This window comes from Nannospalax galili, unplaced genomic scaffold (genome assembly GCF_000622305.1).
Source record: "Nannospalax galili isolate Female #2095 unplaced genomic scaffold, S.galili_v1.0 scaffold7, whole genome shotgun sequence".
NCBI classification, from domain to species: Eukaryota; Metazoa; Chordata; class Mammalia; order Rodentia; family Spalacidae; genus Nannospalax; species Nannospalax galili.
Genome location: NW_008359081.1, coordinates 12,563,335 through 12,575,954, shown reverse-complemented (window position 1 = coordinate 12,575,954; position 12,620 = coordinate 12,563,335). Strand labels below are relative to the sequence as shown.

The following is a 12,620-nucleotide window of genomic DNA, read 5'->3' as shown; positions in this document are numbered from 1 at the left end:
AATTTCTGAATGAAGTCAGAAAAAGAATACACAGGCTAAAATGAAGAGTGAAGTGAAACACTCATTTATCCAATTAGAAATGACAGGAGAAAGCCTCACCAATGGAATGAATGAAATGGAAAACATAATATCAAGACTGGAAGATAAAGTGGATGAATTAGACCACTCAATCAAAGATTATAAAAAATTTAAAAAAACACAAGAATGGAATATGCAGGAATTGTGTGACACCATAAAAAGAACAAACTTATGAATCATAGGCATTCAGGAAGAAGAAGAATCTCAGAATAATAGTATGGACCAGATCTTCAACAGGACTGTAAAAAATTTTCCCAAAATGAAAGAAAAACATTCCCGTACAAATAAAAGAAGCAAACAGAACACCAAATAGACAGGACCAGAAAATAAACACTCCACAGAACATCACAGTAGAAACACTAAACATAGAGAATAAAGAGAGAATACTGAAATATGTAAAAGAAAAACAATAAGTCACATATAAAGGAAAACCCATCAGAATTATAGCTGACTTTTCAGTGCAAACTATGGAACTCAGAAGAGCCTGGACCAAAGTATTCCCAGTTCTAAATGATCACACATGCCAACCCAGATTACTTTACCCATCCAAAAATGTCTATTATAGTCAAAGTGAAACAAAAAACTTCCATGACATAAATAGGGTGAATGAATTCATGTCAACAAAACCAGCCCTTCAGAGATTTCTTGAAGCACAACAAAGAGCTGAAGAAGGGAACGGCTATACACAAGGGGTTACAGAAAGAAACTTAATGAAGGTATAAATATGGAAATGTATAGCTACACCAAGAATGTGAACAGAAATAAAAATGACAGGAATCAATACACATCTTTTATTAATAACTTAAAAATCAATGGACTGAACTCAATAGTCAAAAGACACAGACTACTTGAATGGATTAAGAAACAAAACCCATCTTTTTGTTATCTGCAAGAAACTCATTTCACTTTCAATGACAGGCACTACCTTAAGGTGAAAGGATGGAAAAAAATACACAGAGCAAATGGTACTAAGAAAAAAAGCAAGTGTTGCAATTCTAGTATCTGAAAAAATAGACTTTAAACTAAAAATAATCAGAATAGATAAAGAGAGCTACTTCATTCTGATCAAAGGAACAATAAACCAAGAAGATATTACAATCATGAACATATAATCACCAAACTCTGTTGCACCCAACTTCATAAAATCAGTACTACAAGACATTGTGATCCAGATTAATCCCAACTCATTAATAATGGAGAACTTCCATACTCCATTTTCTCCATTAAATATGTCAACAGGACAGAGAATTAACAGAGAGACATCTGAATTAAAAAATGCCATACATCAAATGGACCTAACAGACATCTACCGAATATTCCACCCAAGCACCAAAGAATACACTTTCGAATCAACACCCTGTGGAACTTTCTCCAAAACTGACCATATACTGGGGCAAAAAAAAAAAAAAACCTCAAGAAAGACAAAAAGACTGAAAAAAATTCCATGCTTTCTATCAGACCACAACGCGCTAAAGCTCAAGTTCAACAGTGGAAGAAACCCTAGTAAATACATTAAAACATGGAGATTAAACAACACACTCCTGGATGATGATGGTGAATGGATTAAAGGAGGAATTAAGAAAGAAATAAAAGTGTTTCTGGAAGTAAATGAAAAGGACAATACAATACAACAAAACTTCTGGGACACATTGAAAGCAGTCCTTAGAGGGACGTTTACAGGTCTAAGTGCCTACATTAAAAAATCAGAAAGAACACACATAAATGACTTAACATTGCAACTCAAGACACTTGAAAAACAGCAGTAAATGAAACTGAAACCCAACAGACAAGAAGAAATAACAAAAATCAGAGCAGAAATTAATGAAATAGAAACAAAGAAAGCAATAAAACAATCAACAAATCCAAGAGCTAGATCTTTGAAAAGATAAATAAGATTGACAGAATGTTAGCCCACTTAGCCAAAAGAAAGAAAGAGAACATCCAAATCAAGAAAACTAGAGATAAAAGGGGAAACATCACAACAGACACCAAAAACATGTAGAACATTATAAGGCAATGCTTTCAAAACCTATATGCTACTAAATTTGAAAACTGAAAAGAAATGGACAGGTATCTAAAAGGATGAGAACCACCAAAACTAAATCAAGAAGAGATCAACAGCTTAAACAGAGCTATAAAATGTAAGGAAATTGAAACAGTAATACGAAGCATCCCAGCTTAAAAAAAAAAAGCCCAGGACCAGATAGATTTACAACAGAATTCTACCAGACATTTAAAGAAGATCTACATCCAATATTATTTAATTTATTAAAAAAGATAGAAATGGAGGGAGAATTTCCAAATTTATTCTATGAAGCCAGTATCACTCTAATACCAAATCCAGATAAAGACACAACCAAAAAAGAAAACTATAGATCCATATCCTTATTGAACATAGATGCAAAAATTCTCAACATGATACTTGCAAACTGCATACAGCCACACAGCCAAAAGATCATCCACCATGAACAAGTTGGCTTTATTCCAGAGATGCATGGATGGTTCAACATAAGTAGGTCAATAGGCATCATAAATCATATGAATGGACTCAAATACAAGAAACACATGGTCATCTCAATAGATGCAGAGAAGGCCTTTGAGAAAATTCAACATGCATTTATGTTCGAAGTCTAAGAGGGAATTGGTCTGGAGGGAACACACCTTAACATAATTAAAGCCATATAGAACAAACCCACAGCCAACATCATTCTAAATGGAGAAAAACTTGAAGCATTTCCATTAATATCAGGAACCAGGCAAGGTCTACTGTTTCTAGTCCTTTTTAACATAGTGCTTGAAACTCTTTCAAGAGCAATTAGACTAGAGAAGAAAATTAAAAGTCTAATAATTGGAAAAGAAGATATCAAATTGTCCCTTCTTGCAGATGATTATACATGAGACACCAAAAATTCCACCATAAAACTGTTAGAAATTATTACCACTTTCAGTACAGTGGCAGATTACCAAATCAATCTACAAAAGTCCTAGACTTTCTATAGACCAATAACAAGCAATCAGAGAAAGAGTACATGTAAACACTCCCTTTCACAATAGCAGCAAAAAATTTAAAATATCTTAGAATAAACCTGACCAAAGACGTTAAAGAACTCTACAATAAAAATTTTAAATCTCTAAAGAAAGAGATAGAGGAAGACATCAGAAGATAGAAGGACTTCCCATGTTCATGGATTGGAAGAATTAATATTGTGAAAATGAGCATCCTACCAAAAGCTATTTATAGATTCAATGCAATGCCAACCAAAGTCCCCATGACAGTCTTCACAGAGTTAGAAGAAACCATTCTAAGAGTTAAATGGTAGCACAAAATACCTCAGATAGCCAAAGCAACCCTAAGCACTAACAGCAATGCTGGGGGATTACAGAGCTATAATCATAAAAACAAGATGGTACTGGCACAAAAATAGACCCATAGATCAATGGAAAAATTTGAAGGCTTAAATATGAGTGCTTGCAATTTCAGCCACCTGATACTTGACAAAGCGTCCAAGAATATTCACTGGAGGAAAGACAGCATGTTCAGCACACGGTGTTGACAAAACTGGATCTCCACCTATAGAAGAATGAAACTAAACAGCTATTTTTCACCTTGCACAAAGTTCTCAAATGAAAAGCTGAAGCTCTGAACTGTTAGAAGAAAACATTGGTAATTACCTGCAAGATATACGTGTAGGAAAGGATTTTCTAAACCGGACATCAATTGCTCTGGAAACAAGGTCAAGAATCAACAAATGGGACCTGATTAAACCAGAAAGATTCTGTATATCAAAAGAAGCAACCAAGGAAGTGAAGAGAAAACCCATAAAATGGAGAAAATTTTCACCAGTAACACATCTGACAGAAGTTTAATTTCCAGATTATATAATGAACTCAATAAACAAACATTCAAGAAACAAAGTAACCCAATTAAAAGATGGGCTAAGGAGTTGAACAGAGAGTTCTCAAAGAAGAAATAAAGATGTCTACAAAACATCTTAAAAGGTGTTCAACATCATTGGTAATTAGGGAAATGCCAATTAAAACCACTTTAAGATTTCTTCTTATGCCAGTCAGACTGGCTAAGATCAAGAGGACAAATGATATCAAATGTTGGAGAGGATGTAGGGAAAGGGGAATGCTCATCCATTGCTGGCTGGATTGCAAACTTCTTCAACTCGTATGGAAATCAGTGTGGAGAACTCTTAAAAACTACAAATCAACCTACCATTTGACTCAGTTATACCACTCTTTGGCATATACCCAAAGAACTCATCCTATGCAGACCCACTTGTACATCCATGTTTGTTGCTGCTCTTTTCACAATAGCTAGCAGAAAGAAGCAAGAAAAGTGTCCCTGAACTGAGGAGTGAATAATAAAATTTGGTTCATTTATATGATGGACTTTTACTCAGCAGTAAAGAAAGATGAAATCATGAAATTGCAGGTAAATGAATGGAACTAGAAACTTATACTAAGAGAAGTAACACAGACTGGGGCGGGGTGACTATGCTCTTCTTCATGTGTGAATCATAGCACTGAATCCTATAAATGAATATGTATCCAGACATAACTACATGAACCAGGATAATGGAAAGGAACCAGGGAGGTGAAGAAAAAGGCTGTGCGTGGTGGTGCACGCCTTTAATCTCAGCACTAGGGAGGTAGAAACAGGCAGATCTCTGTGAGTTCAAGGCCAGCCTGGTCTACAGAGTGAGTTCCTCGATGGCTGGGGCTACAGGGAGACCCTGTCTCCAAATACCACAAAAAAAGAAAGAATCTAAAAGAGACGAACAATAGAAAACAGGTGTTAACAAGGGAGATATGGATAAAAATAGGGTTTTTTTGGGGGAGGGGGCTTACACAAAGAACCTTGGGCATAAAGGGAAAGAAGGAGCTGAAGATAGGTAGGACAGTAGGAGAAGGGTATTATTAAGGGAGAAAGGGGAAAAATGGCAACACTTTAAATGGGAAAACCATGGTGGAAGTGTTAGACAATGCAAGAGATAAATAACACATAGTTTTAAAATACCAGAGGGAACCATAATAATCAAATAACCTACTGACAAATTATGCATACAACAAGGTCAAGGAATGTAATACATGTCTAAGCAAGGTTTATCTGAGAATTTTTTGTCTTTACCCAAGCTTTATCGACAAAGCACATGGTAATTAAAAGTACAGACTGGGGGAACTAACCTTCTAAATTTCTTGGATGTCTAACAGCCATACTTTGAGGCTTATATTAATTTGGTCAGAGGGATATAAAGGACAGATTTTGCTCCTTGTCCTCCTAGGTCGACTATGCTCCAGGGTACTATGAGCATATCTCAAAATATCCTGTACATGTGGTGTGTCACCTGTCCTCTTGGGCAAGGAGGACATGGAAACCCCACTAAATGGACTTGAACCAGTGCCCAGTCTACAAAGAGGAGGGTCAACACAGAAGAATCATTTCCTCCATGCTTCCCAGTGGATCGATCCACGGTTAAGCAGGAACTTTGACTTATCTTTACATAGACAGAACTGGTAAAAGAAGGGAGCCAGGGGCTCCTTCCAAGCCCATGTGGCCCCTGAGGAACAGATCCTCAAACGACCTTAAGAGCAAAAATTATTAAAAATTATTAAAAATAAATTGGTTTATCTGGGCCAACTGTATGGTCTTAAATACCCAAAAGTAAAGTATAAACAAAGGTTAAAGGGACAAATATAATTCTTTAAGAGACCATGTGTATAGCTAAAAGCTACATAATAAGAAACAATGCCAGACAGAAGATACCTTCCTTTGCGTTGTTGGCCAGCATGGCCCAAGAGACTCCCAGACAGTAACCCAGCATAGAACTGGGCAAATGAACAGTAGGCCCAATCTTATCTAAAGGAATATTGGCAACTGATAGCTGTTAGATGAGGAAGAGCTGATCTTCCTAAAACAAGAAACTCTAGACAGGTTGATTGGATTCAGTGGATGGGCAAGCACTGGAGAATGGACTTGGAAACCGACAACACAGTGGACAGTAACAGATTACAGAGCATATGTGCTCCAGTTGGGGGGGGCAGACTATGAGAGTGTTGTCACGATGCAGTGACCACAGTCCAAGCCTGAAGGGCTTGGGGACCCCAACGGATAGAAATCAGGACACAGGAGATGCAGAGGTCTATGTGCTAGTGCATGTTTATTGTGAATCATACCAAGCTTATATAGGAATCTTACCTGGAGTAGCCAAAGAATAACTATTGATACATCACTAAACAGAAAGTAACCAGGTAATAACCAAGGATACATTGTGTTACTACCAAGAATACATTACTTCACCAAGCGAAACTCACATGACGTTTACAGTATCCCAGATTTAGCTGCATAATATTTATAATATCTTAAATATAAGGTGTACTGTTTATGATTACTCTTAGCAACTACTATAATTCATTATTTCAACATAGAAACCAAGCTATCAGTGCAGAGAAACTCCGGTGCCCATAAACTGAAACAGAACTCTTTGGTTATGTTTCCAAGACTGCCAATTAATCAGGGACGCATAGCCTGTCAACTCAGACCACAGAACAGAGAACATGGAAACTCCCAAGGTGGAAGCATTATTTCTCCAATGCTTAAGTCATGGCAAGCTGAATAGCTCCCAACATTTCCCCCTTTCTTATTTATTATAACCACAGAATATCCAACATCCAGGATGGAAGGACCATGCCTGTCTTAGATTTTCTTCTGCAAGAGCAAAGCCTTACCTGTCATCGGCACGCAGCTGCATCATGCTGGGCCACAGCGTCAAGCAGCTATGCCCCGTCTTAGGTTGACTTTCTCCCAGAAGATCTTAACTGTCATTGACTACCGGTCATGGGGAAGGGAGCACACACAGTAGCCTAGATAAGCCACAATTATCTGGTAACTTCTGCCAATTATCTGGTATCCTCTGCCAAGCTTCAGGTCAAACTGAATTGATCAGGAATTGATCAGGCCATAACAATTCCCCTTTCTTTATAAAATTTATCTGTATTTTCCTTTTGAAAATGTAGGGAAGACAAGAGAATCTCAGCACTACAAAGCCTGATGCTCTACTGACTGAGCTATCCGGGTATCTTGGTTCAGGCATTAAAAGACATACCAATTTCTTATAAGCAGTATGCTAAGAACAATTAGCAAAGTTATTAAAGACAATCCAGAACTATGTAATATACTTTAAATCCATCCATGAGGATTGAGACCAGAAAGAGTAATTGCTAAAGTTACATTATCCATTTTGCCTTGAATATACAATTCTATATTTTCCAATCAAAAACAGAACCATTAAATTTAGGAGTAATGCAAATCTGAGTAAAATTTCAATCACATACATATTGTAATAAGGAGTAATACAAAGTTAAGTAGAATTTTAATTACATACATATTGTATAGCTTTTGCAATTTTAATAACTTATTTTTAACCAAATTACACAGTTTTTGCAATTTTATCAAATTATTTTTCAACCAAAGAAGTCCCCTTAAAAAGCAATAATTTCTTTTGGAAACCATGAATTAATTTGAGTCTGATGTATCCAAAGTTTATGAGAATCATCATGCCAACGTTCCACAAAGTCTTGTGATAGAACAGACTTCTTTCACACCAGCGGTAGTAGTCATAGCAGCAAGAGTTGAGTCCCAAAACAGCAACAACAGTCAGTCCAATCATGCTTTTGTCTCGCCGTAGCAGCCTTTTGAAAAATCTCAGAATTAGCCCCTGAACAGGACTGCTTTCCCAGGAACAATGCATTTTTACAAGAGTCCATAAAGAACTTTGTTGAGTTAAATCATGACTGATTCAAAAGATGGATTAAAAAGCTATAAAATTATTAAAACTAGTATAAAAACGACAATTTTGACAAGTTTATCACTAGGGGAAAGTGTATACCAGCTGTAACACTGTAATTTTTGACTTTAGTAAAATCATAAAATATTTTGTCATAAGTAGTAACAGAAGTACCACCAAAGATTTTTATAAGCGTAAGAGCAGTTAATTTTCAAATATGTAATAGAGGAGAATAAATTGTACATCCTATTCTTATTTGAGGTTGAGAATTCCCTAGTTTTCATCTACCCAAATTACAGGAATAAAACATCTTTAATAGGAATAATATTTTTAGATTACACTTTGAGGCAAACTCCTTAGTATCCTAGCAGTCTTCTAACCAACTTCCTAAAGGCTACCTATTGGAATAATCCAGTTTTGTTGTCTTATTAAGGGATAACAAGGAGGAGCTCCAAAGCACATAATATCAAAAGACACAAATTGAGTATAATTAAAAAGTTTTTTCTTCATAAGGAGAATTTTGGCTGACTGATTTCTTAAGGGGGTGCCAATACATTTATAAAAAGACTAATATACATTCATAGGAAGGCTAATAACCATAGTAGTAGGCTAAATATAAGGATGAAGGAGAGGGGGATTAAATACATGAGATTACCTCAGCTTCAGTAGCAGAAATGCAATTGATCAGAGCACACATGCCTAAGAACAGATTTTCCAAAGATTGAATTATCTTAGATCAACAAAGCTTAACCTGATTCAAGTAGAAGATGATAACTTTCTCTAATAATGCCGACATTTACCAGTCAGCAATAATGCCACAAAATAGATTCATCAACTGAGATGCCATCAAGTGACTCCATTCCCTCTAGAAGCAAAACCATCTCTTTCACCTGATGTTAATAGCTTTCCTGGTACCCAATCTTGGAATCCTTCTGGCTAAATCCAGACATTCACTGAAGAGTGATGATTCCTGTAAAAAATGCTTTTCTGCAGGAGATAAAAACTTTACCTTGGGGTGAATTTAAAAAATTAATAATAAATAAAATTAAACAGAATTTCAGATCAATAATAATAGACAAAATTTTAAATCCAAGAGCTCATAGAAGCCCTAAATAAAAGTTCTAAATTAATAATCAACAAAATCTTATATATATGAATAATAACTGATTAATAAAATTTAATAAAATATAAATGAATAATAATTGAACAATAAAATCTAATAAAACCTTTTAAAAAACAAAATCTTAAAAACAAAATCTTATATAATAATAAACACAATCATAACAGAATCATAATACTACTAATAATAAATCTCTTATAATAACTAATCTTATACTAAAAATAACTAATCTTATATTCTAAAGTTCTAAATTTCTATGATCTGGTGTATAATTTCATCCTTTTAATTTTTTAATAAACACATTAATATTTATATAAGTACATTGTAATATAGCTTACCCTAGAAGTTTGTTTTTTATCACTAGTCTGCTAATATCAGCAGAAGTGTTGTCTATGTCAATAGTAGTTGAAATTTCCATAACAACAAAGCAAGCTAACAAATGTTTCATACTATGACTAGTGGTTTCTTCAAATAAAGGTGTAACCCTAACAATGCAGAACAAGTATCCAAAGAAACATAAACAAACTTAGAACAACAAACTTAGAACCAGTATCCATGGAAACATGAACAAACTTAAAGAAACTTGAAAGATGGAAACATGCAAACATTATAACTATTCAAATAATTAATTGAACTATTGACTTAACTAAAAAGAGTTTTAACCTATTTTTTAAAAGAGATATATATACACACACATATACCATTATTTATAGTAACTGGTACCAGTAGGTCAAAATATGTAGAAATAATTAAAGTAAGTCAAAAGATTTAGAAGTACGCAAAGTATAAATAATTAAAGTGGGTGAAAAGATTTAGAAGTACCCAAAGTATAATTGATGTCATTAAAATCCAGTCTTATTTCATACTGGAATCCAGCTGGAACCCAGACTTATTTCAGCCTGAATGCAACTAGTTGCCCAGCTCTAAGCTGCTGCATGCTCAGTCTTATATTAGACTGATATCCAGCTCTAAGCTGGTGGCAGCCAAAAAAATCATTAACTAATGAAACTATTATTTAATATATTTATTTACATTATTCACAAATATCTTATTATGGAACTACCAAGTAAAATTTATGCCTTAACAATTAATTCTAAATGAACGGTGCCTCATACACCTAGGCTGTTCTGCTGTTCTCCTTTTCTTTTCACAGGGTCAGGGGGCCAGCCTGAACCTGGAAAAATCTTGGAGAACATATTTTGAGAAAATAGGCTTGAGTCTTAAGTGAAAAGGCCAACTCCATCTCCAGAGTCAGCATCTCAGTGAGCTCAAACAGCACATGACAATTTAACTATTGAATTTTGAGGCTTCTGTAAATCAACATAAAATAAAGAAAAAACAAAAGAAAAAAGCATGTCCATCTCAGCTTTATCAGGTCCACAGAGTTGGATTCGAAATTCACAGAACACACTCAACCCTCTGTCTGGAACACCATCAGAAAGCCTGGCACAACCTGAGCATAGCCCCAACACTGACTTGCCTGGCACCCCACCCCAAGCCTCTCTGGAAGCAGGCAGCTGCATCATGCTGGGTGGCAGCTTCAAGCAGCTATGCCCTGTCCAAGAAAGGCCTAGGGGAACATGGGCAACCAGAGCTTCAGTGAAATTTAGTGGCAGGCTCAGGTGGAAGATACTAAGAAGCAGGCAGAGGAGTCTTTAACAATCTTTTATGTAAAAACAGCAAAATTATGGAACTACTAAAGAAACTTATCCCTACCTATAATATTTACTGGAAGTTCTGTGACAAAAGTCAGAAACACATTAAAACAGACATTTTTGTATCAATGAGTTATAAAACTACAAGTCCCTAAAGCAATCAAAGAAAAGTCAGACAGTTACACTTTTAAGATTACAATTTAAAATTTTTCTACAGCTTAGCAGGATAACAGATGAGTTACTGAAACTGCATTTATCCAAATCCTGCCAAAGCTATATAATATATCATCTTGTGTAAGCAAGAACTGAAAATGATCTTGGGGTAAAGAAATATAAATAACGTGGATACTTATTCGTACATAATTAAACTCTTGTTTTGCCAACTGTGTTAATGCTCTAGGAATATTAAGAGCAGAACCTTCTTGAAGAATTTGAAATAAATTATGTAACTTAAAGTCAACCTAAGATGGCATGCAGCTGCATCATGCTGGGCCACAGCTTCAAGCAGCTATGCCCTGTCCCAGGTCAACCCTCTCACACTGTCTCACCAGAGAAATAAAAAAACACAGAAAACAATAGTACCTAAAAGAAAAGGCAAAGAAACATCATACTACTCTACTTGTAATCTATCAATGACATTATAGTATAGGCAATCTATAAGAAAACATTAGAGGGTGCTATGGTTACAGTTATGGCTGAGGAAAGATCTGGGGCTACACTACAAGCCCAATGCATACCATGACGACAGCGGGGACATTTGTCTGGTGGTCGAGACAATACCTTAAGACACTGTCTTTTAAAATGTCCTTTGTTATCACAACCGAAACATTTTAGTTTTGATTTTATTGTTCCCCTTTGAGGTCGTATAGAAGCCACCAAAGTTTGAGCAAAAAGCTGTAACTTTCTGATTTCAGAGTGAACATTACGACAGGTTTGAGCATAGCTCATTATATCACCTGTCTGTTTTAGATAAATTAGCTCTTGACAATCCTCATTTGTATATTTTAAGCCATAACCTTCACTATTGATTCTTGAGCAACAATTTTAAGCACAGAGCATTCCAAAGCCTTTTAAAGGTGAGCCAAGAATTTTATGGCTCTTGTTCCCATTAGCATAAGATAAATAATAGCTTGAATATGTGCATCAGGAGAAGCAGCATTCTTTCTAGCTCTTGAAGAAGCAAATTTATAATACCATATAATTTATTGAATATGTTTTGATGGTTTCATTTTTACTTTGGGCTTAGTCATAACCAGTCACTGTAATTTCTTTCTAATCTATCGAGCCATAACTAAATCCTCATCAGAATCCTCTGTTTCATCTGAACTCTGAGGACTTGGAGCCAGACAAGGAGGAAGTAAAGACTCCTTCCTTACAAGAATATCTAAAGAAAGCTCCAAATAACGCTTCAGGAACATCATAAAGATTAACTGTTCCATTAGAAGTACAAAAAACCTGAGTTGGTGACAAGCTATTTGGACCTTGATTAATTAATATAGCTGTTCGGATGAGTGCCCACACAGACGAAAAATCAAGCAGCATAGTTTCTCTGGTCTGAAGTGCTTTTTCCACATTTGTTCTAACTTTGTCCCAGACTTCTAAATATAAATTTCCTGTATCTGGAAACCACTAATTAACCTCTACAACTATTTGCACACAATTATCTATCTGTCTTCTAGAAACTTGTGCCCCATTACTATGAAGAATATGATAAATTAAAGAAACAAAAGGAGTAGATTTACCCTGTCCATTATACTTGCATAAATTACAACGCTGCCCTAAAAACCTCCTTGGGGTGCAATGATGGGGGTCCCTGTTCGGGTGCCAGCTGTCACGGTACAGTGACCACAGTCCAAGCCTGAAGGGCTTGGGGACCCCAATGGATAGAAATCAGGACACAGGAGATATAGAGGTCTATGTGCTAGTGCATGTTTATTGTGAATCAACCCAAGCTTATATAGGAATCAGATCTGA

General features: G+C 35.6%; 1 pseudogene; it reads left to right on the top strand.

Annotated features, from left to right (window-relative positions):
- Positions 1–12,449: 12,449 nt before the first annotated feature.
- Positions 12,450–12,620, top strand: part of LOC103725440 — an 18,045-nt pseudogene continuing 17,874 nt past the window's right edge.